At 38.9% G+C, this 27499-nt stretch overlaps 1 long non-coding RNA gene across 1 annotated transcript; it reads left to right on the top strand.

The window, feature by feature from the left end:
- Positions 1–104: 104 nt before the first annotated feature.
- Positions 105–25554, top strand: LOC137469448 (uncharacterized). Its single transcript, XR_010996521.1, has 3 exons — positions 105–716; positions 23466–23641; positions 25340–25554. It is a non-coding gene; the product is annotated as an uncharacterized lncRNA (long non-coding RNA).
- The last annotated feature ends 1945 nt before the right edge of the window (positions 25555–27499 follow it).

The raw sequence follows: 27499 nt of genomic DNA, 5'->3' as shown, positions 1-27499 counted from the left end.
ATATATATATACGTGAATAAATGTAGCTGCTATTTGTTACAACTCTGTATTAGAGTTGGTGGCTCTGGCAGGTGACTGCTGTTATGTTTTTCCTCTGCTATTCCTGGGATAGCACATTTTTCCAAGTTACTAAGTTACAGTGTGTAATTTATAACCATCAGAGTGGAAAACATTATGCAGTGCATGAATTAGCATGAATGTCTGTTATCGAATATGTGATATATTTCTAGAAATATGCAATTATTTCTCAATGGCAAACTTAAGATTTTTGCTATCAGGTTTTGTTTAGTTATATTTGACTGATTAGAAAAGTTTTAATGTATGGAAGCAAGAGTTCTGTAAAAGTCATTCTCCAGTAGGTCTAATTTTGTGTGAAATAAGCAAAATTGTTTTCTTGATGCATAATAGTCCAGCATTAAATTAAGCAATGTCGACTGGCAAAGAGGTGCAAACAAGTAACACAGACACACTGGCTGATGGGACCCTTAAATATCAGTCGTGGTATTGTGACTATGGCTTGCCAGGAGTGTTGGTTGGCATTACCTGCTGGGATCCAGTTTGCCTGATTAAGACAGATGTGCACTTTAATTGTAGGTGCATAGAGGAGCTGCTCCTTCGATGGAAAGGTGATTGCTGCCACTGATGCTGTGGCAGTGAATTTAGGGCCAGTCTTTCAGTGGGCTGCTGAGCTGGATCCCACCCTCTACTCATTTCATGTAAGGTGGTGATTCACATCACCACCAGCTGTTGGTTCACATCACCAACAGCTGGTCCAGCTGTTGATTGTAACTTCATTCTTAAAACAGTGGAAGCCATGACAGATCCACGAAATGCAGTATATGAATTATGTTACCTCCAGCCATGTAAATTGTCATTTACATCTAGACTAGTCTGAACTAGTTGACCAAACAATTGTGCTGATATTTTGCTGTAACTTCCAGTATTTTAAATACTGTGTTTCTCACAGAATTGTTTTACTATAATTTAAGGTGTTCTGCGGGAAATGTAGTGTCTTTTTCACTTAGTGATGGAGCTACTTCCCACCTTCTTTTTTAGATACAACATGTGAACAAGTACTCTCTTCAGAGCCTGCAGAATTCTGCTGTGAAGGTCCTAGAGAGATCACAAAGCCCAACAGCTTGATTTGCAAAAGGAGCTGTTCTTATTTATCTAGTTAATAGACACCGCTTTATCTGTGTTTTGGTTCCTAAATATCACTGGAATCCAAATGTTTTTCTTTAGAACAATTAAGGCAATCAAAAGTATTTACTCGAAGCACTGAATCACTTAAAGAAACAAGTGGAATACTACTAAAATATAAAATATTTTTCCAGTGAAGTTTGATATCTCTGTAAACATTTTAGATGTAATTTTTTCTGACTAATTTTTTAGTCCACTGAGGATCCAAATATCAAGTTTACTCTCAATTTCCACCTGGGAAGCAAGTACTGTAAATTGAGCTACAAGCGAAGAAATGATTGCTTTATGTAATTTAATTTATACCGTTCTAACATATGTCAGAACACCACTGTATCGTGGAATGTAATAAAAGGCTGACATGTTAAGAACTTTTAAGAAAATCCACACTCGCTGGGCATCTCCAGATCTTACACATTCATGTTGCGCAAACAGAGGCTACAGCTGAGTATTAGAGCCATGCAGGGCAGGCACAAGAATCCCTGAGGGCACCTCTGATCTGAATGTTAAATTAGCGTTACTGAAAAATGTCTTTTATATGAACTGAGCCTGATGTCTTTCTTGTACTGGAATATGCCATCTTAATGATGCTTCCTTGAGAGATGCTGATGAGAGAAAGGAATGAGGGAACAGTCATTACCATTAGGAGCATGAAGGTGCTGAGTGGTGAAAGTCATCCCCTCTCTTCCAGCCACAAGTTTTTATAGTATCTGTTAATACATTACAGGGCACTGCAGCTTTCTGTGGTACATGCAGGGTCACTGAGCTAATGCACACCAATAAATCCCAAATAGCTGCTGCTCTGCCCTGGTCATCTGTGAGAAAGTTCTAAGAGATGTGCTGGCACAACCCAGAGCAAAAGAAGATATGTATGTCTGAGCACAGACCAGGACTAATGTGGATCAGAATACTTCCCAAAACGTGCATATTCCTCATGAGTATGGCTGCTAGCACATCATGTAGCCCTGGCAGCTATCCCTTGTGAGGTATCACCAAGGAAAGACTTCATCAAGGTTGCCAGTTCCATGGGTGCAAGGGCAGGGAGGATGCATGAGCATCCTTGGACTGGCCACAGGAAGGGCGGGAGGCAGCCTGCAAAGCCCAGACAGCAATTCCTGGGACATGCAAGCAGTGACTAACTGTGACAGAGCTCTGAAAGAAGGAAGAAGGAAGGCGTTTCAAAATGCATATATGAAAGTAGGCATTAAGTTTGAAAAGGTGAGGAGATACCAGGAGCAAGGACTGCTGCATAGTGGCAGGACCTGCAGAACGGAAAGTGAAGGGTGTATAGGAAGCTAGAGAAGCATTTGGTGTTTGATGGATGAAGGAAAAAAAGGGGAGGGAAGGAAGATCTATCATGATCTGATATACAGATTCATGAGTCAGGTATCAGGCATGCAGAATCAGATGAGTCTTTGACAAAAACTCCTTGTAAGTCCAGGAATGACCCTTTCCCACATCCGTGGTTTGAAGTTTGTTACTTCAAGTGCAAAAACTTGCAGAAAGCAAAATTCCAAAACAGTCTTCATGGTCCATGGTTTTCTTTAAAATTTTAATGTGTTTTTGCCTTTCATACACTGTCAAGTACTAATTTTAATGCCCATTTATTCTTCAGTATTTCTTAGACTGTTTTGTTTCCATGTGTTTGTCAGGCATGCTGTAGAAGAAAAACTGCTCCAAGTAACTTATACCTGTGTCCCTGTCTGTACTAAGAAAAGGAGAGCTTGCCAAAGGACCATAGTGTCCTTCAAACCACTCGTAAATCAATGTAAATGGAAAATCTCCTCTTTTCATTCTAACATATTTCCAGGAGGAAAACAGCTTATCTTTGCCAGGTCCAGAATCTGGTCCTTAGTGATCTTCTTATTGCCATTTCCCGAGGCACTGTGCCAGTGTTCTCTCCTGACTGAGACTGACTTTTAATACCTGGAACAATCAAAATCCCATGATAGTCTGAGAAAAAACAGTGAAGAACCTGCCTTTGTAAAGGAAGACTTGGAATGGACATGTATGCTTTCAGTAGAAACTATGTGTGGGCAAGAAGTCATAACTAGTTGCACTGGTTATAATGAGGGGCAGATTGAGAACAGGGATTTGTGATCTTTGGGTTGAAGAGACCGGCTCCGCATGCCACTGGAAGTCTCATCATGGACTGCTTGGCAGAGGTTGGAGCCTGCATGTTTATGTGTCTGGTTTTATTTATAGGGCGTTTTGGGATTGCACAGTCCAAGGGAGAAAAGGCAGTGGGAAAAATGCATCTCCTTTCCTGGTTGCCTCATAGAGTTATTATGAACACAACTCACTTCTTAGCAACATACTGTTTACTGAAGTCAGAAGTTGTGTGAAGGGCATTTTGGGAGTGAAAATGACAGAAGTGCCAAGAGCATGTTGACTTTGAAGAGACACTTTTGCTGTAAGGAGGACACTCCTGCCATTTGTGCTTTATACCCTGTGCCCAAGAAGCCCACCATGAGGGGAACAGAAATCAAAATATTCTGTGGTGCTGGAAAATTTTAAGGCAATGAGACATACCTGGCACTTGGTAGGTAGAATCAGTTCATCACAAGACAGCTGAATTGCTTCCTTGATGTTCTCTATGTAGTGTTTAATTTAATGCATGGCATTAAAATGCAAGATTCAAGCCAAAAATTTTCCTCTGAAAATAAATCAGGCATCCACCCAAATGCTTGACAGGAGACGAGCCTTGTGTTTTGGCCCTGTATAATGGCTGAAACCCCTGGGCCCTGCCAGCCTGGCAGAGTCTGAATCCTGAGTCAAGAGCTGCCCAGGGAATACCTTTTTCCTGTAACTATGTGCTTAAATATCAGGCTGCTGAAATGGTGCATCCGGCTTGACTTATCCTGTGCAGGTGATACCTGAGCAAAGAAAATGGCATGATACAAGACAAATAAAGAAAGACTCTGTAAGAGCAAGACCTTAATTTTCCTCACAGTGAATTCACTGATTGTTCATTAATGTTCCCACTAATGTGAAGTTAATGGAGAACTGAGCTCCCACAAAAAATAATCTGGAAAATGTAGGGCAGATGTTTCTGTGTCAAAATACATGAACTATTTCAGTGAATCTGAAAAGATGTGATCCAGATCCTCTTTTATGGTCTGCACTCTTCAAAGTGCTTCCTGGCATGGGGGTAACATTACTTACTGGGACTTGTAGGTGGTTCTCCAAAATAAGTTAGTCAGTGCTACCCACCTCACTGTCCAGACTGGAAATTTCCTGAGCTCCAGAAAAACACAAACATGAAGCTGAAGAATGGTGAACTTCCTGCCTGCTGCTGTCTAGGACAGAACTCCTAATTTTCCCATCCTCCTGCTGCTCTTTAGATGTTTAGATATGTTGTTCCAAGTTCCCATAAGGTCCGTGTGTTCTGGCAAGGGAGGTCTGTAAGCTCTGTACTGTCCAAACTGAATAGCAAATTACCACCTAAAGTGTGCATTCTGAATGTCCCCCCACCCAGTTTCTGGGGTGAGCTATTGATCTGGGTTCACATACGCTGTGTAGCTACTGACTTTTACAAAACAAGCAGCTCAGTGCTTGCACACTGTGTCTCTGTCTCACACATGCCCCCTGCTAAAGAACAGGAATGAACCATTAGAGTCACAATTTGAAAATTGGAAACACGCCGGTGTGTGTCATCAGCTGGAGAAAAATCCCATCATTACACAGCTACTGCAGCATCCTCCTTATTTGTGCCTCCAACTCAAATGCATTAAATTTAATTACACAGTAGTACAACTCCAAGACAGATTTAATATATTTGGATAAGAAAAGCTTAAAAAAATCCCACTCCTTCATTAATAATTGAAGCAGCACTTGTGCTGGCAACAGAGGAAAGTGAAGTGATACCAGGCTGTGGGACATGGAGCAGAGGGGCAGCCATAGAACCATAGAATGGTTTAGGTTGGAAGGGGCCTTAAAGATCATGTACTGACAACCATGGGCAGAGACACCTTCCATTAAACCATGTTGCTCGAAGCCTCATCCATCCTGACCTTGAACACCACCTGGGATGGGGCATCCACAATTTCCCTGGGCAACCTCTTCCAGTGCCATATCACACTCACAGGAAAGAATTTCATCCTAATATCTAATCTAAAGGCACCCTCTTTCAGTTTCAAGCCTTTTCCTTTTGCCCTATTGCTACATATCCTTGTAAAAAGTCCCTCTCCAGTCTTCCTGTAGCCCCCTTTAGGGGCTGGCAGGTGCTATAAGGTCTTGTCTCCAGGCTGAATAACCCCAACTCTCTCTTTGGAGTACAATTGGAAACTGTTTTAATACATATATACAAATAGTGAATTTGTGATCATTTAATCCAGAGCATGGAGTGAACAGGCAAAAACCCCATTAGGTGAGCTACTGTGTGCCCCTGGCTGTATAGAACTGAGACAAGAAACGTGCTTCTGTTGGATCAGCTCTCCACACTCCAAGCAATTAGTAAAATATCTTCCTTTGTAAAGAGGTTTTGTTTTTTCCCCTTGACAATGGGCAGTTTAAATTCACCTTGTGGTTTCATCCACTGTTACTAACTGCATCCTTTCTCCCGAAGGAGGTAACTCCCCTTGGTATGCAGACCCTTCAAATATTGATAAGAACATCACTGTCCCTTTTCTTTTGCCCAGTTGTATTCATAGTTAGCCTTTCAAATCTTCCCTCCTGCAACCCCTGCATCCTTTTTGCTGCTCTGCTTTTACAATTTCTCACTGGGCATACATCTTAGCATTTCAGCTTTGATGGTAATACAGCAGTCAGGACAGGTTTGCCAAACCCTTGCATAAAGAATGGAACACAATTAATACTATTATTCTTCCATTTTACAATAGGAGATAGACAATTTGCTTTTGCTTGGACTCTCTTCCCACCACCTTCTGAGTTGGACCAGATTGTTCCCTCCAGTATAATTTCAGCCATATTCAGTCCTTTAAATTGTGTTTGGATTTTTTTCCCTTAAAAACAGGGGAGGAAAAAAAAAAGAGGAAGTGAACAAGAAGCTTTTGCTGGAAAGGTCTTCCACAAGCATGGGCTTGACATAACTTGACATGGCACTGTTAAACTCTTAGTCCTTCAGGGGAGCTAGAGAACTCCAAACTCTAAGGGGAGTCTCTATTCAAGGATTCCTCTCTTAGTTTATAGCACTAGAAGGGGAACATTGTGCTATTACAGAAATAAGCCTCTGGAGGAGAAGCCCAGGAGTGTGCATGGAATGCAGTTGGATCTACAATATTTGGATGAAGTTGTGCAAACCCAACTATCCTGATCCTCCAGGATAACAGATATTCTGAAAAATACTCACTGTTGCAGCTAGCATAAGGAAGCCTTATATGCCAGATGGTTTTGGTTTTAGCTCTGTGGTGCTGAATGGTCACAGGAATATCCCAGGAGGTAAGAGCCACAGAAGCATCAAGAAACCTACGAGGGTCTGCAAACAAGCCACTAGAAACAGACTGGAGTGCAAAAATTATGATTGTTTTGTTTTGTTCTGTTTCTGAGCAGTTTTTACACATTTTCTAAGCTGCTCTATTACTCATAGGATTTAGCCATGTTTCTGGGTTTTTTTTCTTTAAATGTGCAGTCCAGACTTTCCTGCTGAAAACAGTGTCCAGCAAACAAGTATGTAAGGGTTAAGCAAACTTGACCCTTCCCATTTTAATTCTTTGGCACTGCCATACCCATAAACATCCAGGACAAAAAGTGAATATATTTTTCCAAAGCACAGTAGTAGGGTTTCCCAAACTCATTTGAGGTCGGAAGTTCTTTGATTATTTGATAGCCTGCATTCATTAGTCACAGTGGCGTCATGCCCTGTTCCAGCTGCGTGTGCTTGGGCAGGGGGCAGGGTTTTGGACACTGCAAGCAATCTTATTTTGCACAGGGTCCAGCTGGAGGTTCCATGGTATATGGACAGGTATTTGCATAAGTGTTAACTGCATGACTGCTTGAGCACAGGAGCAAGGGCAGTTTCTTCATGTGAGGCAATTCAAGCTGCTGAAGCAGCAACTATCCCCCTTCCTTCTCCAGGCAGGAAAATATTTGTAGGTTCTTACCTTGTCCTACACATAAAAATAAATGAGCAAAACAAAGTAGGACTGCCACCAAGTGTAATTCTGACAGCTTGTTTATGTCCCAGAGTCTCAAGAAATGTTGAATTGTCCTTGACTCCTGGAAAAATAAAAAAGAAGAACCTGTGCTTGGGCAGACTTACAGGGCAGATTATGGCCATGGGGTGCCTGGTCTGTGGAATGTTATCTATATTTGTTACACCTGCTGATTTCAGCCCTATCAGTATGTTTTATGGGCTACTGAATGTGTTTTCATTGCAGAAGTCTGTACATTTGGCTACCCTAGCTTTGACTCCTTTGTTCACTCACTGTGCTGCTTTTCTGAGTTCACGTACTCCTTGCCACAGAAGTGCCTTGAGAAATTGCTTTCAAAAACTGATCTGAAATTGCAAGGAGTCTGCTTCTCTAGATTTATTTACAAAATATTGTGCTGGATCTGGTGCTATATTTTACACCCACACTGGAATAGCTTAATAGTTTAAGCTTTGTCCTAAATAAAATTTTTAGAATCCTCTTCTGGTTTGAAAAGCAAATCTCACACTTAAGATGAATAAATCTGTGTGCAGCAGCAACTTGTCTAGCTACAGAGCTCTAATAATAAAACAGAACGCTTGCTTAAAGGGAAGGTTATCACTTTATATGGTCTGCTAAAGGATTTAGAATTCCCAGTCTCTTTGCTCTAGCTAGTCTGGTCTGAAGGATGTCAGAAGAGCACACAGAAGCCAGGCTAGGAAAAGGCAATGCCTTCAGCTGTGACCTGCTTTGGCTACAGCGTTTTTGGAAAGAGAGAAACCATGTCATCTTCTCCTCACAGTGTTATTGGCCAAGCAGTGGCCCATCCTGCAAGCCACACAGGGATAGCAGTGCTGCTGTTGAAGAAATGTGGAGGACAAGAGGCATTGAAAAATAGCAGTGATAAAGCACTAAACACACCCTGAGAGAGGACAAGTTGAGTGGATGCAATCTGAGGAGGACTTACTGTGAGTGGAGAGGTGCTGACTAGTTTCTCATTACTGACTATTTGATGCAAATGTACAGTGAGACTTTTTTTTTTTCCTTAAGCAAATCCAGCATAGAGTAGTTTGGAATGAAAGTTCTACATAGAACTTTAAATTTCATCTGTGTAAAAGGCTGGTCCCCCAAAGTTGCCTCTTAGTGAAAATGAAAGCAGGTTGGAATCACATAGGGATTTGAGGGCTGGTAGAGTTTTTTCACCCAGGTTTGGTTGGAGTGTCCTGTTTGGTTTTCATTCCTACATGGTGCAGCTCTGTGGGTCAAAGATGGGGTCTGCCTCTGCAGACACACACAATTTAGTATTATTGTTCAATCGATGCAGGACATACCAGGTCTCAAACAAACCCCAACAAGTGTAGGGGCTTAACTCAACAGGAAAGATTCAATTTATTGGATTATTACTAAAGGTATAGAAGAAGGGACAATAGAAACACGAAGTATTTGTAGAACTCTCTGCAGAATAAATGAAAATAGCAAAGCCTCAGCAAGGAAAAGGGTAGACTAAAAACAGGTTGAAGCAAAGAGACAATTTTCTTTCATCATCTTACCTCCTTCCCTTTCCAAAGAAATCTACCTCAGGGAACTTTGTGAATGAGGGCTTTAGAAAATAGGCAGATGACAGCAAGTGTTTTGCATTGAATTAGATTCTGGAGAGGTTTTTTTTCTAATTTCTAGCATCCAACTCTAATATGATAGTCTAGACGATGACAACAAAACATTAAATGCTGCTATATTTTCTACTTGTACAGTCGCAGGGAATTTTGTTAAGAGCAATATTGGTCTGAGGAAGCACAGAGAATACCATTTTCTGACATTTCTTTTTCCATCAAAATCAGATGAAAACCTGAATTCAAAATAAAGGTACTGATTATGGTATTAAGGTAGGATTTGTAGAAACTAGAGCACGGTCAGTGTAATGCCATACTGGTTTGGTAATGTACATGCTGTAGTTTGGAAAACTCCATATCCTTATTTTCAGATTAAGTTTTTCACAGTCAATAGCATTTCCAGCTAAAACATCATTCCCTGGTTTAGAAGACTAAACTCCCCTTCATGTCATGGCAACAGCTCTGGTTGGAATCCTAACTTTGCTGTTGGCAAATGATTTTGTGATGTTGCACGTTCATATTAAGCTAAATTAGCAGCAGGAGTCCTGCACTGAAGTCACAGTACCTATCATCATCGCAGAGTGGGAAATTGTTTGATTGAAGCAATTTCCTGTCTAGCCACAGTGGGCAGCTCATAAGCTGTTCAGGCCTTTTGTAAGAGGGAAATGTGCAAAGGAATTTAGAAGAAAGAATACACTCCTGCCCATGCTCACGTGGCCAGTGGTGCATGCAGCCCTGATCTGAATGGCAAAGGAGACGTATAAAACTCAGTACATTAATTAATTAATTAAGTAGGTTAAGAGGCTGGCATCAACAGAGAGAGGACACAGACTTCACTGTATCTTGGAAAATTTGCTGCCTGACTGTGGCTTGTTGGACTTCAGCAGAGCTAACCTGCACCACACATGATCATAGATTAACCTCTGAATGATCATCAGTTACATAATTAGTCATTGGCATAAGATATCTACTAGAACTGTTTGGAAAAGAAATGGTCGCTAAAAATACTGACGTTTAATTGGAAAAAAAAGAATATATAGTTGATTAACAAACAGGTTTTTTTTTTTTTCCTCAGAATCTGAAAGCATTTGAAAGAAAGCAAAGCTTTGTACAAAAACATTTTGTTTAATAAACCCCCTAATTTTCCCATTGGCACAAAGTATGAATGGAAAACATTAGTTGAGTCCCAGGGCTTGGGAGTGGATGAGCTTATCAGACTTGCCTAGGAACAGAAACACAAGCCCCTTCCCTTACAGGGGCTTTGCTTAGGAAAGGCAATTGGAAGTTCACACCTGAAGACTTCAGATGCAACTATGCACCCATATTTCTACCCCCCAAGAAGACAGCATTTACCTCCAGGAGTGTGCTTTTGTGCACGTGTCTTAAAACAGCCCTTACCTCTTCTTCCCACCTCTGAAGCCATTTCATTTGTGCACATTCACATCTAGACTGCTCTTTGTTTTAGAGGGAAGGCTTTATAACTGTAATTTACAGGGACTCAGAACCTCACAATATGTATTAAAAACTCTTTTTTTTTGACCTTTTGAATGTTATACCAAGAGCTACTAAGCAATTAAGACAATAAATCTGTGTAAACTGAACCTGTAATTTCTCTTAGGAATATAAATGTGAGAAAATTAAATGTCAACATCTACCTTGGTGTTTACAAGTGCAGCCATAGAATGTGAATTCGTTGTCTTACTTGAGTTCCAGTTTTGTCTTATATTGGCATTAGAGGAACTTTATGTTATTGTGGGGTTGGGTTTTTTATGTTATTTAAGAAGTTCAGATACATAGTCTCTTTGATAGCACTGAATGTCCCCATTGTGAGGGACTTTCTGACACTGTTCACTGCTGATCCTGTAGAAACAGGTGCAAAAACACCTTTCATGGTTTTAAGAGAAGCAGAGTTGCAGCTCTGGCAGTGAGTAGGCAGGGTGACATTATTTTACCCCCATTGCATTCTGTTTCTTTTTACAGTATTTCTTGTCTTATTGGACTTAGAAACTTCTGTAGGAAAAAACTGTGTCCTGTTCTTGCTTCACACCATCTCTGAGGATATCAGGGACCATGTGCTCAGTCCTAGACTCAGATGAGGCTTTTACATGATACATAAACAAAAACACACTGCCAACTCCCTCCTGTGCACTCGGAAGGAAAAGGGAGTGAAAGCAGTTCACTTTTTTTTTTTACATTATGGCACCATCCAGAAGCTCCTAATATTTGGAAATGAGACTATAATAGATCTGTGCTTCCCAATGACTCAAGAATTCACTGCTTCAAAAAGATATAAAGAAAAATCCTTCCCTTGGCAGGGAATCTTTCCCTTCTTGTTGATAGAGTGCATCTCTTGCATGTCTCACATCTCAAGATTTCGGTTAGAATGTTGTCATTGAGAGTTTTTTGTTTGCTTCAGTCATGGTTTTGTAATACATCCTCAACTACCTAGTCCTGCCAGAATACAGGAGGAACCTACTTTTATTTTAGTGTAGGCTACTCTGGTTGTTCTTCACTGTTTTACTGAATTTACTTTACTTAATACAGCAAAGGCAACTGACAACACTTCTGCAGACATCACTCTGGTGTCATCTACCAGCCTGAGCTCAGGTGGATCAATCACCACAGCTGCATGATGATGTTGACAAGAATATTTCATCACCAAAATGTGAATATTTTCCCCTTTAATTGACTTTTTTTTTCCTTGACAGTTAAGGATATAGCCTGATGTTCAATTTGGTGTCAGTCTAATTAATATTTTCATCATTTAAAAATGCATCCAGAAGGAGAGAGTTTGATTTTAACATTCCATTTTCTTGATTTTTTATATTAGTAAGATAATAAAAATGCAGTGGATGCCACTGTCTCAGACTGACATCCTCAGAGAGAAATAACCTTGCTTCTGGTGCTAGCTGAAATGTAAGAATAACATCTGTGAAGTCAAGCCAATAACCCCCTTTTCTGAATTTCAGAAAAGTTGATTCACCCAAATCCAATTAAAAGAATAACTCTGTGAATTAATTAAATTGCCCTTCCACTAAAGTTGAGGCTTAAATAATTTGCTGCACTTGATAGAAAAGCAAAATAACTTTTATTGAATAAAGGGTGACCTGAAACAGAGTTTCTGCCTTTGAGGTAAGCTGGGAATTGAGTGCTCAGCTCCGAATAAATGATAAACTTGTCTATTTCCATGTAGTTCCTTGATGGGTTCATCTATACTTGCAAGTACTTGCATGATCACCTTGGTTATCACCTGCAGGGATTAATTGCTTCTGTAAGTGTATGGTGATAATCACCTTACACACTTCCAAGAGGAGACAGAGTATTTCCAGCATTCTGTTGGCTACATGTCAAGTTTCCCAAGTACAGCTGTGCAATTTGTCCCCCTCCCGACCAGCACCAGGAGACAAAATTGCGTGGAAAATCTCATAGATCAGGGTAAAGACAGAGAAATAGTTTACTGATTATTGTGATGGGTAAAACAAACACAGCTTGGGGAAAATAAATATATTTTTTTGCCAGAGAGAAACAGAATAGACTGATAAGAAACAAAGACAATTTTTTTTTACAGAAAACTAGAAAATATTTTATAAGCAGACTTTTTTAACCTCTGTCAAGAGGTGATAATAAATATGGGCACTCCTCTGCAACAATATGTTGTTCCCTATGCAAAGAACTATCCTATAATTAGCTGCACTCAACATAATTTAGAGCTTCAAGTGTTGGTGAAAACAAAAATAATTCTTACCTACTTTATGCTGATTCACACTTTGCATAATGCTGAGCAATTGTAATGCCCCTTAAAGTTAAGAGCACATTTACTGTGCAGCATATAATGCTTCCATAGTTTTTGCTACATTAACTTTTAGAAGTTGTTTACATGCCAGCTGGGCTGTTATGGATATGCTTTAAATCATGCACAGAGTCAGAGCAAAGGTCATAACCAAGGTACTGGTGTTTTATTGGTGAAAGCAAAGGGTATACAGGAAGCTGAGTTGATATGGCTTGGGGTTTTTATATTTTTATAGAGTTAACACTTCCTTGTTGAATACATTTTGCAAAATAACCTGTGTTGGTATGTAGAATATGACTGAGAAAAGTATCTGAGAGCAGACAGTTTTGGTAAAGCTGGGAAATTGCAGTGGAAACAAAAGATACAGTTCTTCAACTAATCACTACATTTTGCTTAAAGAAAACAGGTAACTGAAATCTACCAAACAGGCTGGACTAGCATTTAAACAATGAGTAAGTCGAGTCTGTTCAAACATTGAGTTTGATCAAGTTTTGAAAACTTAATTTAACATTTCCTACTTGCATACTAAATTAGTACCCTACTTCTTATTACATCCTGTGTATAGTACATTTGCACATACTGCATAAATATATATATGAAAAATATTTCTCAGTGCTAAACTTTGGAACTGGGGGACTTTCTACTCTTTGTAAAGGATTTCTTCTTTTGCCTATGGAACTGAAGTAGTCTTCTGTCCTAAGAGACCATAAAATAATAAGACCCCAATCTTGCATTCTATGAGATACCTAAGTTAGGACTTCATGCATACAAAAGGCAACTACAAGAGGTGCAGTATGCAGACACTGACAAATACCAGGGCATTTAGGAAGATGCTATGAAATCTCTATTTCTGTGATTGAAGTTTTTACTTTAGAGCTCAGCTGACAGATTTCTGTACCTGCTTCTATACAGTTGAGCAGTTGATCAATTCTGACTCATAAAGAAATGAATTCACTCCTTGAATGGTCAGATCACAGGTCCAGGTGACATTCAGAATTGTGCTAGAGGCAGCTTGGAAGAGCTGGCAGGTAATTGAATCCATTTCTCTGACTGTCACTAGGCCCAAGAACACCTACTTGCCTGGTGCTGCTCCACTCCCAAAAAATGCTGCAGTAGTGTTGAGGTTTGTGGTGGCTGTTCCTCTCTGACCTGCTCAGCCTTAGGCCCCAGTCTTGTGTCCTGGTGGCTGAAACCAGATCATACTTATTGTACAGAAGATAATCCCCTTGGTAGTGGTCCAAGGCAGGTTGTTGAAAAAACACTTGAGACTTATAAACTTGAAAATAAATGTAAATAAAAAACCGACCCTCTGGACATGCAGTCCCACTAGTTCTTGCGTTCTCCAGACAACGCAACTGGAGCATAGAAGCCGTGGGATCACAGCTTATTAATGCCTTGCAACATGTGTCAAGAGCATCTCATGGGAGTTTCAGGTGTTTGCTCTTTTTTTTCCCTTCTAGCAAAGATTCCTGAGTATGTTCCTGAATATATCGCTGCTGCCAGGTGATAGCTGTAACCTTGTATCTAGGACAACAAAAGTTCTTGGAGTGCTGCTGTCCTCTCCTGGGAGGAATTACTGTTCTTTATAGCAGAGCAAGCAGAAGTACATTGCATTTTCACTGTAACATTTTCAGTTTGAGAAAGTTTGCTATAATGTTATAAGAAAGGAATACTTCTCAACTTTCAGAATAATTTTTTCAGTTGTTTTCTGTCACAGCTAAAGAAATAGCATTAGTTTTCTTTTTTTTTCTCCAAGAAAAAAGACAAATAGAAATTCAGATCTAATTCTTCAGAGGGGTTTAACCAATTAATGATTTTTCTTTAGTACTGTAGTAATTTACTGTGATAAAGTCCTCTGCTTCTGAAAGGAGAGATGTGGCCATCACCACGCAGTTTGCTGACACTGGCTAACAGAACATATGCCTGTGTTTTGGCAGATGCTATCCTGTGGGAAGTCCAGGGGGAAAGTACAGATGTGACCCCAAACTGTACTTTTGCCTTTAGCCTGGCAGCACAAACATGCCTCTATCACCCTATCACCCACCCAGCTGTGTGTAGTGCCTGACACCTGCACTGCCCAGCACTGGAGATGCTGCATCCGTGGGGACCATAAATATCCAGAGCTCATTGCTCAGTGGTTTTGAGCTGCAGGTCTCCAGCGTGTGCTTGTCTGGTGTTGTGGGTGTCTGGCATAGATGGAGGTTTCATAGGGAAAAGGATGGCAGGAGCTGTGTGGGGCCCCATCGCCAGAATATTCCCTGCTTTGTGGTGTGGCCACAAGCAGGTGGCTGTGTTAGCCACCCATCCCAAGTGCAATGGGGTTGAATTTCTGCCCTGTTCTCCTGAAGATGGATTCTTTGTTAATCCTTCCTCTTCCGTAGCTTAGGGATCTTTCACAGAGCAACCACCGAATGCACAACAAATCAAGTTCACACACGGATCTGAGAATCTTCTGATGCAGCAGAGGAGCTGCAATTTCTGTGTATGTAGGGAAGGCAAATATCCCTCTGAAATACAGAGGTGAATTCCTTGGGGAGATGTGTCGTGCTGCAAAAGGCTGCAGGCAAATTGAATTTGAAAAGAGAGACAGTCAGAGGGTAAAAACTCCATGAATATTTAAGACAGGGAGATTCCTGCAGAAGGCATTACTGCAGATTCAGCTGTAACTAAGCTGTCCACAGCTGCTATTTCTCTGTCACCTTTGGAAAAGGAAGATCTTTACTGAATATGAAAGTCAAACTTCAGGCATAAAATAACATCTCAAGTTGCTCACTTTACTTAAAAGAAAACTACTGTATCTTGTACCTTACAGATATCTATGATCAGAATTGAATGACGTGATTTAATTTGGGAAGATTTTGGAGTAGATTGTCTTGAAAATATAGAAGATCCCATCATTCTTATGTGCATCTCTTTGGTTTATTCCCCTTCTTAGTGGCAAGGGAGAGGGGAGATTAAAAGAAAATATTTAGAACTTGTTTTACTTTCTTCCTTTCTATTTTAAAATTGTGCTTGTGATAGACCGAGGGAGAGCAAGAAAACAGAGAACGAGACTCTTTAGAAGGAGGAAAATTTGAGAAGTTGCCCCATTTACTCCACTGCTTCCTATTCACTCTTTCCCCTACTTTTTCCCAGCAGAAAGAAGGAGAGAGAAAGTGAAAAACAAGTAAGTGAGGAAGGTGATGGCAAAGAATCCATGCATTATAGGTTTTGCTTTATGTAAGGCAAAATATATTGGTTCTTAAATTTTTGGTCAACAGCTCCTATGAAAAGGATACTTTTAAAACCAGCTCAACATGTTGCACATCATTATTTGTGTATGTAGCACCCTACATGTCTGCAAGAACACTAAATCTGGAGGGTTTGCCTCAGTGCAGACAGATGTGGCAAGAAGTCTAGCTTAAAGTTAGAGTAGTGGAAATGGATGCTATTGTTGTTGACACAGGATAGGCCTCTCTTTGAGTTAAGAAGATAGTCAGAATGCTGTAATACTGCAAAAAATATTTGGGAATATACAGTCAAACTGAGTTTAGCCCAGGGAAATTCAAATTGCATTTCCAAGGTAACACTCAAAAAGCCTGTCTGAGGAACAGAGTAAATCTGCACAGGTGAAAAAAAAGCACAAAGGTTTGCCAGCAGGAAATACAAAGCAAATTGGTAGCCATAACATAAAGGCTGGGGATAAAAAGGACAAGCCTAGCACAGAAGAGAAGAAAGAACCGAGTATGGCAGATCATTGTCTTTGATGGCACCAACTGTAAAATGTGAGAAGCGACTGGCTTTTGTATCTTTAAAGGCAGCATTAGATAAAGGAAGACCAAACAATAACTCAAGGAAAAGTGGGTTCTCCTGGTTGCAGGCAACATGTCATACCAGCAATGCAGTAAACCCTTCAGTACTTTTCCAGTTAAAACCAGTAAGTGCATAATTCACATGCCAGCTCCTGAATTTCTATACAGTGAACTACACTAGTACAAAACACATTTGTGATATGATTTTTTCTTAAGGGTTTAGCAATTACATTGCTAAAGAGCTGCTTTCATTTTGTAAATGTTTTATTTTTATCTGTCCTTTAATTTCTTAGGAACTTCCAAGTGGGACAACTGTAATTTTTTTAATTAAGGATATCAGGTCTGAACATAATACTTGTAGGTTATTAATGTTATATCAGATTATCATTCAAATGCTCTACTTTCCTTCTTGAGGGATTATGCAGCAAAGTGAGATACTTTGAGCTGCTTAATCAGAAACTGTAAGGCATCAGAGTTAAAGCTAATTGGAATTTATGAGATTGCAGGGAATATAATTTGTGTGTGAACGCTATAGGTGATAAGGGGTTTAAATTGATGACTATAGATCTCAGCTGAGCTTGAGTACCACAGTTTTACAGGATAAATCATTAGGAGTACATTACACATTGTTTTTTCATTTAATCTTCTTTTCAGTCAGAAGGCAAAGGCGTGAAAATACTGTTCATGTGACACAATTTTGTTAAAATCTAGGCTGGGATTAAAGCAGCAATCAACACCTCCTGATTAAAAATAATTTCTTTTCAGTATCACTGAAACAACACCTCCCCATTCAAATGTCCATCCTGTTTTCCTCTTAACACCTGGTTCATATCACATCATGAGTAGGTATGTGCTTGCTGAACATTCACTGGGCGCTCTGTCAGAGGAATACAAACCTGCTCCAGTGATTTTAGAGTAAGTGCTCTTCAGAGCTCTTTGAACCATCCCACCAAATCCGAGGCAGCTGTTCCATTGTAAAATTCAGCTTAACATACGGTTTATAGAGATAATATAGTTATATTATGTACAGTATAAAATAAAGCAAAAGGTGCTTGAGTTCTGTGAAGACAGCAAATTTCTATAAGCAGAAATGAGGAGAAAAAGATGATTATATACAGTATGTACTAGACTAGCATGAAACATTACCAGCAAAAGAAGAGGAACCATGAAAGGGAGGACTTTACTAGGACAGCTGTCTACTTGGCAGCTAGTATCAACAGATATTTGATGAATCAAATCTGTCTAGGAGCTTCTGGTGATAACAGCAACATTTTTAAATTGGCTGTGGGGGCAGCTTGGTGGGATACTGTGAAAGTTTGGTGTGTAGAATTTAAGTTGGGCACAAACTAAAGAAATTATTAATCCTGTAGGGGTCTTGAAGAAGTCCTTTTAGCCACCTCCCTTCTGTGGGGAAGATGCTCTTGGCACTGCTTTGGAAGTGCCATATATTCCTAATATCCATGTTTTACCATATCACTACCTTTGCAAGGTGTTTTTCTCTTATATTTGATTATTTATCTTCTGTGGCACAGAACCTTCCATTCCATGTCTGGTGCAAAATGAAAACATTGATTGCAGTTGTTTATGAAAACTGTTTGTTTTGGAAGATGTGGAAAACATTTGACCTCTTTTCCTTTAAATCTCTCTCTTCTAGATAGAAGCAACAAAATTCTTGGAAATAATTTCTTATCAGTCTGTTTTCTAAAGCTCTCAGAAACAATGCTACTTTCTTCTGTGATCTTCATGATATTTTTGCAGATTTGTACTCCAGACAGGTTCTCAACAGTACTGTGTGGAACAGAAAAATTTCATCTTTTGCTACTTATGAAGCTTCTGTTTGTACATCACACAGTTGGATTGAAGTTTCTTGAAGCAGCATGTTTTTGATTCATAGTCCATTTCTAACCTACTATAACCTCCCAATATATATTTTTTTTTTTTTTGTAATGTCCTTCCTTTTTTAACAGAGACAGTAAACAACAAGTGGTCTGTTTACAGGTTGATCCCTGGTTCTACCTGGCTGTATATCCTGGTGCAATCTCCAGTTAGGGTCTTAAAAGGCAAAGATGTAACAAATTCCTTTGACAGGGAATGGAGATTTGTGCCACAGGAAACAGTAAAGATCTGCAAAGTAGCAAACAGAGGGAAATAATTGTGGAGTAATTTTAATGCTGTTACCAGCATTTCAATAATCTGCAAATTACTTGACAAATCAAAGTTATAAGTTCAATAGCAGTAAGTACTGGTAGTGTTCTTGGCTTGTTTCTGGCACTATTTTGGTATAGGTGTGGAGAAGAGGGGATATTACACACAGAGTCCATTCTAATACACCATGGAGCTCTATGTATTTCTCCCTGATGTGCTTGTGTGAACCTCAAATTGACTCCAGAAAATTACAACAGCAACTCAGTTTAACCCGGTTTCCTGCCATGACAAAGAACTGAATAGTCATAACCAAAGGAAGAAAATTTTGAGTTATTTTGAGATGAGAACAAGGCACTGTGGCTTTTTTAATGAGAAAGGCATCTTCTAGTGAAGGAAACAGACTTTAGTGACAGAGCTGAGGAACCGTTGTTTCTTCTGCAGAGAGTTTCAGGCTGCATTTCTATTTAATTGGCATCAACCCCACTTTCAGAGTTACACTTTCCTCTGAGCTTTAATTTGCACTTAAAACTTCACTCCACTGACTGAACATTGTCCTACAATTACTATTTTCTCACCTACAACTTTTCTTTTTAAAAAGAAACTCTGCCCTCACCTAAGCTATTCCTCTTCTGGTCCCTCACCCTTTTATCTCTGCTTCACTGTCATGGCTGTGGTAGAAGGGATATACCTAGACAGCAAGTAATCAAACAGTTGGTAGTGAAGGTAAAGATAGTACAAATCTAATGGAGAAACTTTCTGGGAACAAAAAAAATTGCACAAAACTAAGCAGTGATAAGTACTCCTTTCTAATATCACCTGACTTCTCTGTTGTCCAGGGAGCAGTGGGTACTTGGGGTGCATGAAGTGCCAAGGGGTACATGAGTACCAAGCCACAGGCTGTGTGTGCATTCAGATTTCTGGTCCACTGTCACAGATTCTTTGTTCTGACCACTTTTATAATTTTTCCAGTTTTTCCTTTGAGGCTGGGAGTGCTTACCTCAGCAGCTGCTTTTCCTCTGCCAACTTTTATATTCCTTTTTTTCTCTTCTTTTGTCTTGGTTAAAGAATGGTGTGAGTCACACTGTTGCAAGCACTCTTCATTTTTCTTTTGAGTGTGAGGCTAAGTATAGTTTTTTTTCTGTTGTTGGATGCTAACTGGGCTTCTCACACCTGCCTCAAGCTCTTGACCTACACCATCACTCCCCTGACTTTTTGTTGTCCTTCATCCTCCCTATTAATTGTTCAGCTGAGCAGAAATTCCTAAGTTATAATGGGATAAGTTTGGGGTACAACTAGCTAGAAACCTTTAGATTAAACAACAAATTCTGTTCAAATTAATCTCAGTGAACATGCACTGGGAACAACAACCTGCATTGCAAGTTCTAGGAGGTATTGTTTTTCCAAATCACAGCTGCACAGGAAAACATTAGACAGAACTTGGCCTTAGCTTGAAGTCACAGATCTGCTAGCTGCCCCTCTGTAAACCTGAGTAAGTTCAAATTTTAGTTACTGTCAGGCTTTGGCAATGTATCTCACATTTTCTTTTTCTGCAGTGAGGGGAAAAAAAAGCATGCAACTACAAATAGAGAAACTCTTACTCCTTATGTAGAGAGCTTTGAAATATGACTTCTAATCACTTCCCTCCATGCATGTACTCAAGTTCTCCTTGGGGATCTTGCTCTGTCAAGGAGGATGATTTTGTCCCTGTCAGAGTTCTCACTAAGTTAAGCCCAGCTGTAAGAAGAAATTTAGTACCAGAGCTGTTGTGCTGCATAAAAGGCATGATGGAAAATCTGTTGCCATGGGTCTGCCATCAAGTTAAGTCTCTCATAAAGGATGACTACACAGAGTACCTGTTCTTGCCACTTTTGCTGGGGTCCTGTGGCATCTGCAGAGAGGTAGGCAGAAAAGCCTCCCCACACCAACCTGACCATGCTCCTTGCACCTGGCACACAGCACTGGCCTCTGTCCCGAGCAGTCAGAGATGGAGCTTTTACATCAATGCAGTTTGAGAACACCTTTGGAGGAACTAAAATTTGAACTCCAAGTTCAGGTTCTTTAATTTATTTATTTTTATTTCAAAGAAACATATACATTTTTCTTTATGTTTATATACAAGAAGTGTGCTAACATGTATGAAAGGAAAAGTAAGCAGTGGGAGTGGAGAAAACTAAAATTGTCCTATTTGGTGTTTTTTATCTTATTTTCTACAACAAAAGCCACTTCTTTATCCTCTCCTTGCTTTAGCTGTGTGTCTATTACAGTGTTAACAGTAACTATGCCGTAGTGTTACTGGCAAAAGTAAAGCTCAATACCTGTCAACAAGGATTACAACTTGTTGCACAAAACCAGATGATTTTTTGCACAGCTATTTGAAATTAATGCGCATTTTCTCAAACCCTGTGCTAGCAAAATAAACACACATGTTAAGAGCCGTTTTAATTTATTTGCTTTTATGCCCACATGTTTCACATTCCATTAATGTCAGTACATTGCATGGAATCTGTCAACACAAAAGTTCCTCGTTATGAAATGAAAATCTAACCTGGATACATTACAGAGAGAAGTAAATAAATGGGATTTCTTTAAAAAGTTGTTGACTCTACAGACGATGTTTCTGCTTGAGAAAATATCTTAGTGAAACATTTACTGATGTCAAAAATGAAGAACAGAGTAGAGCTGACAGCTTTATGGAATGGATATATAAGAACTAGAAAGAAACTAGCTCACTGAAACAATCCCCTCAAAACTGGAAGAACTAGTCTGGGTATAGCTTAAGCTGGACATAATAAAATGGTTCATAACCCATATGGTTTAATAACCTGAAACAACAAGATTTTAAGGTTGAATATTACCTATTTTCTAATGCAAAATTCCTGAAATTTGTATAATCTCTTACTGAATTGTTCAGTACACAAATTTTTTTTACACATATATAATTTTATGATATAGCTTTTTGTCAGATTTCAACCTTTCAGGAATCTCTATGTCTTCCTTAAAAAATAATTGTATTTTTTTAAGGAAGTGAATAGATTAAAGTGTTATACTGTTGGTCCTCAATTAAAAGAGGAATTTATATGGATTTTATGTCTCTAAATAATGTTTCACTTCCACTTTCACCTGCTATGTCATGTCATGCTTTTAAACAGAAATGGCATTCTTGACCAACAAACCTGATTTTTTTTTCTATTATATTTACTTTTCTATGAGTTCATAAACTTCATCACATATGGAGTATTCTAATTTTGGAAGGGTTTTAAAAAAGTATTCAGTTTTTGAGAAAAATAAAAGCCACCAAAATATGCCTGCTTCATCCCAAAATGTACTATTTTTAAATAACTTAAAAGTTTCAAGGTGAAAATCCCCACCATTCTGTAGGAACTCCTTTTAACAGAAAACCATTTTAATATTTTGTCAATCACAAGACATGGGAAGATCTGCAGTGCAGGCTACCCTACCTCACTGCTTCAGTGACCAGATTTAGGATCTCCAGTAGTTGTGAAACTTGGAATTCCAGGAAAAAAAGTCAAAATCATTGCTATACAGTCCAAATTGTATCTGTTGATTTATCCTTTGAATGCATTGCTGTGTTGTATAGATGAAGGCAATTGGCAAGAAGCCATTTGTTTTCCTTCTCCATTTATCTGTGGGCAGAACGGTGTATCCCAAAGTCATCATTAGCAGTAGAGTCATAATGTTGTCACAGATGATTTGTGACCAAATTGAAGCTAGTTGACTGCAGTACACACTTCACATTTTCAAGCATTTCTTTCAGTTCTATCAGTGTCCTGAACATCATGGAATATTCCCATGTTGATCATGCAGTAACAAACAGTTTATACTAAACATTTTCGTATATCCATGTTTGCATCATCAGTGGCCATAGAAAAAGGTTTGCCATTTTCTACATTGGCTTTAAAATCCTTCTCAATTGAATGGCAAGTTAATATGTTGTGAAGGATGCCTGAAATTGTTCCATAAAATGTTTTATGGAATACTTGGAATAATATTATTCATTCCGTTGTGAAATTAGAGTGACTTGCTTAAAAAAAATGTTTGCAATATATGGTAGAGATCTGTGGTGGCTGTTTTCTTTTCCTCAGCTAAGTGTTTCAAAAGTTTTTTTTTGTCTCATGTTAGGAATTTATTATGATCATGTACGTGCCTACAAGCAATTAAGAAAATGTGTTTCTGTTAAGTACATTAAGTCTTATGACAGCTATTGCTTTCTCTAACGAACCATGCAAAGTCACTTCTAATTCCAGGAATGCTCATTCCTTTGATTCAGCTTAAGCACTATATCTTGATTAATTGATAAAATGTTGTTGTCACGATCTCTACTGTGTCATCAGCCACATGAAAAAGCAGTGTCACCAACTATTTCTAAATCAATGTGCAATCAATGTGCAGATTCCTGCTTTTGTGATGCAGACAGTAGTTAACTCTGCTTTTGGTGAACATTGTGCATTAAGACCTCTTCAGATAAGAGAAGTTGCATGCATTTTATAAATTCACGCTTTGCTTTTTGCATGGCTATGGCAGGTGGAATAATTTTTGTAAACAATTTATAAGGAAGTGCTTCATCCTTTGGTTTTAGGTGTCCTCTGTAGATTTAAACTGATGTTTGAGATCCTGCCCACAGGCCCTCCCCTCAGACACCTGTGTGTTTTGGAGGAATGAAAGCCATCTTCAGGAACAGACAGTTCTACTCCAGTTGTACAAAGTCCCTGTGGAGTTATAATTCCCTCAGCTCTTCCTAACTTTTTGGTGGGTTTTTTGATTTGACAGCAAAATTGTGAGGCAATTTTCAAATTTTTCTTTTTCATGTCATCTTCCACCCCAGTTGTCTCTAAAATGCTTTGCCTGGATGTTGAATGTGAAGCAAGCCCATCACTTCTCCTGGCTCCAGCTTCCTCATCAACCAAGGGCAGGCTGACACTCAGTGTACTGAGCTCAATGGGGCTGGAGTCCTTCTGTCCTCATAAGCTGAAGAAATTGGACAGAAATACTGAGTTTCTGGTAAAACATCTGCCAAAGACCTTTCACTTCTACTAGTAAAAGGGCTTATTCCCAGGTTCAAATCTCTTCTGTGCACACACTGTGTACGAAACCTTTGCAATAAAATATCTGAAATCCATGTAGGGTAACTGTTGCTCTTCATTAGTCTTTTTAGGAGTTTCTCACTTGTGTGCATTCTGCCTGACCTATAAGCGAAGACATGTTTTGCATATAAATGCTATACAATGGCCTAAAGGTTCTTTAAAGATTCAAACATGAAGCCTTGTCTGTGATTTCTTAATTCCAAGTGTGCATTTCAGAGCCGTATTAGAACAACAGATATTTCCTTTTGGAGGTCCTGTGGTTGTGTCCACAGAATGGATCAGGTGGGAAGGGACCACAGTGGGTAACCTGGTCCATCCTCCCTGCTCATCCTAAAGGACATTACCCAGGATTGCATACAAATGGTTCTTGAATATCTCCAGTGAGGGGGATTGCACAACCTTTTTTAAAATTTTCTCTTAAAAGCTACATTTTAAGATGCTGAATTCTATGCTGAAACCACTACTTATCTAAGGGCTATATGACTCTCTGTTGTTCTGGCTAGGTTTCATAATTGATTCAGCTTCCTTTCACTGATACAAGAAAGGAAAGTGTTAAAAAATCTCTTAAAATAAGGTCTCACTAGCTATCTTAAAATTGCTTGTAATAATCTTCTCTCTGCCTTTACTTTTCTAACAGTGGTAGCAGGTTGCAGTCTTAGTTGTAGTTGAATTCTGATTTTTGAATGCTTTGAAGCTAAATTATGTGGCTCAGATTAATAGTTCATTAGAACTTAGCAGTGTCTGAGCCCCTGCAACATCACTGTCAAAATGCCTGGTACTTGGGAGAAAATGTTTCAGGAGCTAAATTAAAAGCTTTAAACTTGAATTAAAGCTTTAATTTGTGTATATGCTGATTAACTGAAAACCTTACTGCCTGCCAAGTTTTGACTACGAGCAGTGAACCTGGTGAAGATGCTTAAAAAAAGACATAGAAACAAAGTCATGAGGCAGAAATGTGAATTAAAAAAAAATTTAAAGAAACTATTTTTGTCAGGAAAAAATTTCCATCAGGAAAATCTCAAAGAGGAATTAATCTCACAATAAAAGTTCTGTTAATTCATCACTTAAGGTATCTGCAACATTTTAAAATATGTTAGTAGTGAGAAAAATGTAATAATAATAAAATTTTTATGGTGCTAGGGGCATTGATTAAATGACACAATAGTTCTTCTGACTGTAGGGAAGTTTATAGACAAAACTAAATTTAAAAAAACACTCTGTGACACATCAAAAACTAGAAGTTAAGGGAAAATGCTCAGAAGCTATAAAAGAAAATTCACCAAATGCATAATGGTTTACCAGTATTTCTTGTATATTGTAGTAGGGGGAAAAAGACCTGATCAGCACCGCATTGCAAGGCCACAGTAAATGAAGGAAGAATCACATCACTATTCTTTCCCCTCTGCAAGGAATATCATTACACTACGTGGGATGAATTGGATCACAACAAGGGAAAAAATAGCACAGAGGAATAAAAGTAGACTATATCATGATGGATGTGGAGAATTAATTAGAGAACCAAGATTATTCAGTTGGTTATAAATTTAACTTTTTTTTTTTTTTTAAGAAAAAAACTTGAAAGAAATCTTTGTAACCTTAGCCTTTACCTCCTCAGGAGCAGGTTGTCATGTGGGACTTAGCCTTGCTGGCACAGTGGTGCAGTGCTCCAGCTGCTGTGCCAGCTGTTGGCCAGAGGAGACTGTAAGGAGAGGTGTGACCAGAGCAACCAGACCTGACGCAGGCTCCCATGGTTTGGTGTCTCCCAGAACTCACTGGTGCTCCTTGGCTGTGCAATAAACTAATAAATCCTCTTCCCTCCCTCTTTTTAAACTTGTTTTGGCACTTTGCTGGAAATAATTTTTCTTGAGGTTTTCAAGCTTTAATGATGATCTTGTGGTTTTTAACAGTTCATAACTCAAACAAATTTAAATGGAATTTGATGGAAGAAAGTATTTTTTTTAGCCTGAGGGTTTTCTGTCTGCTGATTTTTTTTCTGCAAACAGCAGAGATAAATTAGAGCAGCTCTAAAAAGCAAAAAGAGTCTAACTAGAATGCAATGTGTCGTCCTGTCTATGGGGGCTACAGACCCTCTTTCAAAGTGGTCTGTAGTCATTTTAAGGGCCCTCTGTGGTCTGTTGGCATTACCTCAGGTATGTAATATGAAAGTGGAATCAGCACTTGCCAGTGACAGGAAAGCATCTGACCATCTCGTACAAGGCATATTACTCTTGATTGAAACATCTGTATTATCATAATCCTCTATATTAAATAATTTTCCTTTATCCACTGTTTCTCTCAGCTGTTTAACAATTCATCTTGCATGGTATTGCTTTCATATAATTATAATATATCTGACAGTGCTTAATTGAAGGTTTAATAATTTCTCATTTTGTTTGCTTAGAGTACATTAATGACACTAGATTTCCAGCAATGAAGAGGCTTGTCTTAGGGAGCTTTCATTTACCTTTGAATGCCCTTTTCTGAACAAGCGTGTATGAAAGGATTTTCGGAATTAAGAGAGTGCTATAATACCTCCCATCTCATAGAATTCTGTAGATATATTTAGTAGCCTTTTTTGAGATACTGCAGTTTATGAAATGAGTGCCATTATGCCCATTCCATGTGGTTATTTAGTATGGTTGGTCCTTTATTTTAGGGTGAAAGTGATTGACAGGATGACCTGTAAGCTGAGCCTCCCTCCTAGAGAACTTTCTGGCACTGCTCAGGAATCTCTATTAAATTATCATCTGCTAATTATCTACTTCCAGTTTTAAGGTCCTCAGTGATGTACAACGTTAGCAGGATCTCTTTCACCTCTCGTTGCCAATAGGCTAACTGGGAATATGCCTGAGTCTTCCTCAGCTACATGAGCAGTCAGCATTCCTTGGAGATGTGAGCTGCTTGCTCACATAGCAGCTCAGGAAAACTCCGTTCAGTGCTAATGTGAAGATCAGGATCCATTTTCTTGTGGTTTGCAGTGTTACAAAGTGTATCTCTTTTATCTAGCTAATAATTTGAACACTCTACTCTTCTGACCTCCTAAACCCAGTGAAAGCTGATGTCTCTTCTTTTGATCAATGTTAAAAAGTTCTACGTATATTGATCTACTTTTGGCTAAAATGAAAGCCTCTTGACACTATTTTACTACCTCTCTGTTATTTATGGTATTGCTTTCAGAATCATTATGGTCCTTTACTGTGGGCAAACATTCAATAAAATTACTTTGTTTCATAGTACATTATAGGAAGACCATGAACTTCTGTTGCTAATTTCTGCCCTGTAGTCTCAAAAATAATATATGTGACAAAAGTGAGATTTTGCACAATACAAAAGACTGAATGTTTCTGGTGATACTGTTCATAACAGGATTGAAATTGTCAGGCACCATCTGCTGTGATATTGACTGACCATGATTCAGACAAATATAATTTAGAGATTTAGCAGCATTTAGAAAATCTTGTAGAAGTTTTGCTTTCTTTTTTTCTGCTTTCCTTTCCCAGTGGTCACCTTTTATACTAAATTCTAAGTGGATTTATATTTAAGTTTTTGTTTGCATAAAAAAGGAAGGCAATGTAATACTGATCTTTCAGTTTCAAAAATAATATTGTGGTATTCAGTATAAAATTTCATTGCACACAGCAACATACACTTCTTCTTCTCTTGTCTTTGGTACTTTCCTCCTTCAAATAATCACTGATGAAAAGTATATGAGAATGAAATTAAATATGACGTGTGTAGGTTGAAGCAAAGTAATTGATTAATCTATATGAAGTGA

Source organism: Anomalospiza imberbis, chromosome 2 (assembly GCF_031753505.1).
Source record: "Anomalospiza imberbis isolate Cuckoo-Finch-1a 21T00152 chromosome 2, ASM3175350v1, whole genome shotgun sequence".
NCBI lineage: Eukaryota > Metazoa > Chordata > Aves > Passeriformes > Viduidae > Anomalospiza > Anomalospiza imberbis.
Note: the sequence above shows the minus strand (reverse complement) of the source record. Positions and strands in the feature narration are given on the sequence as shown.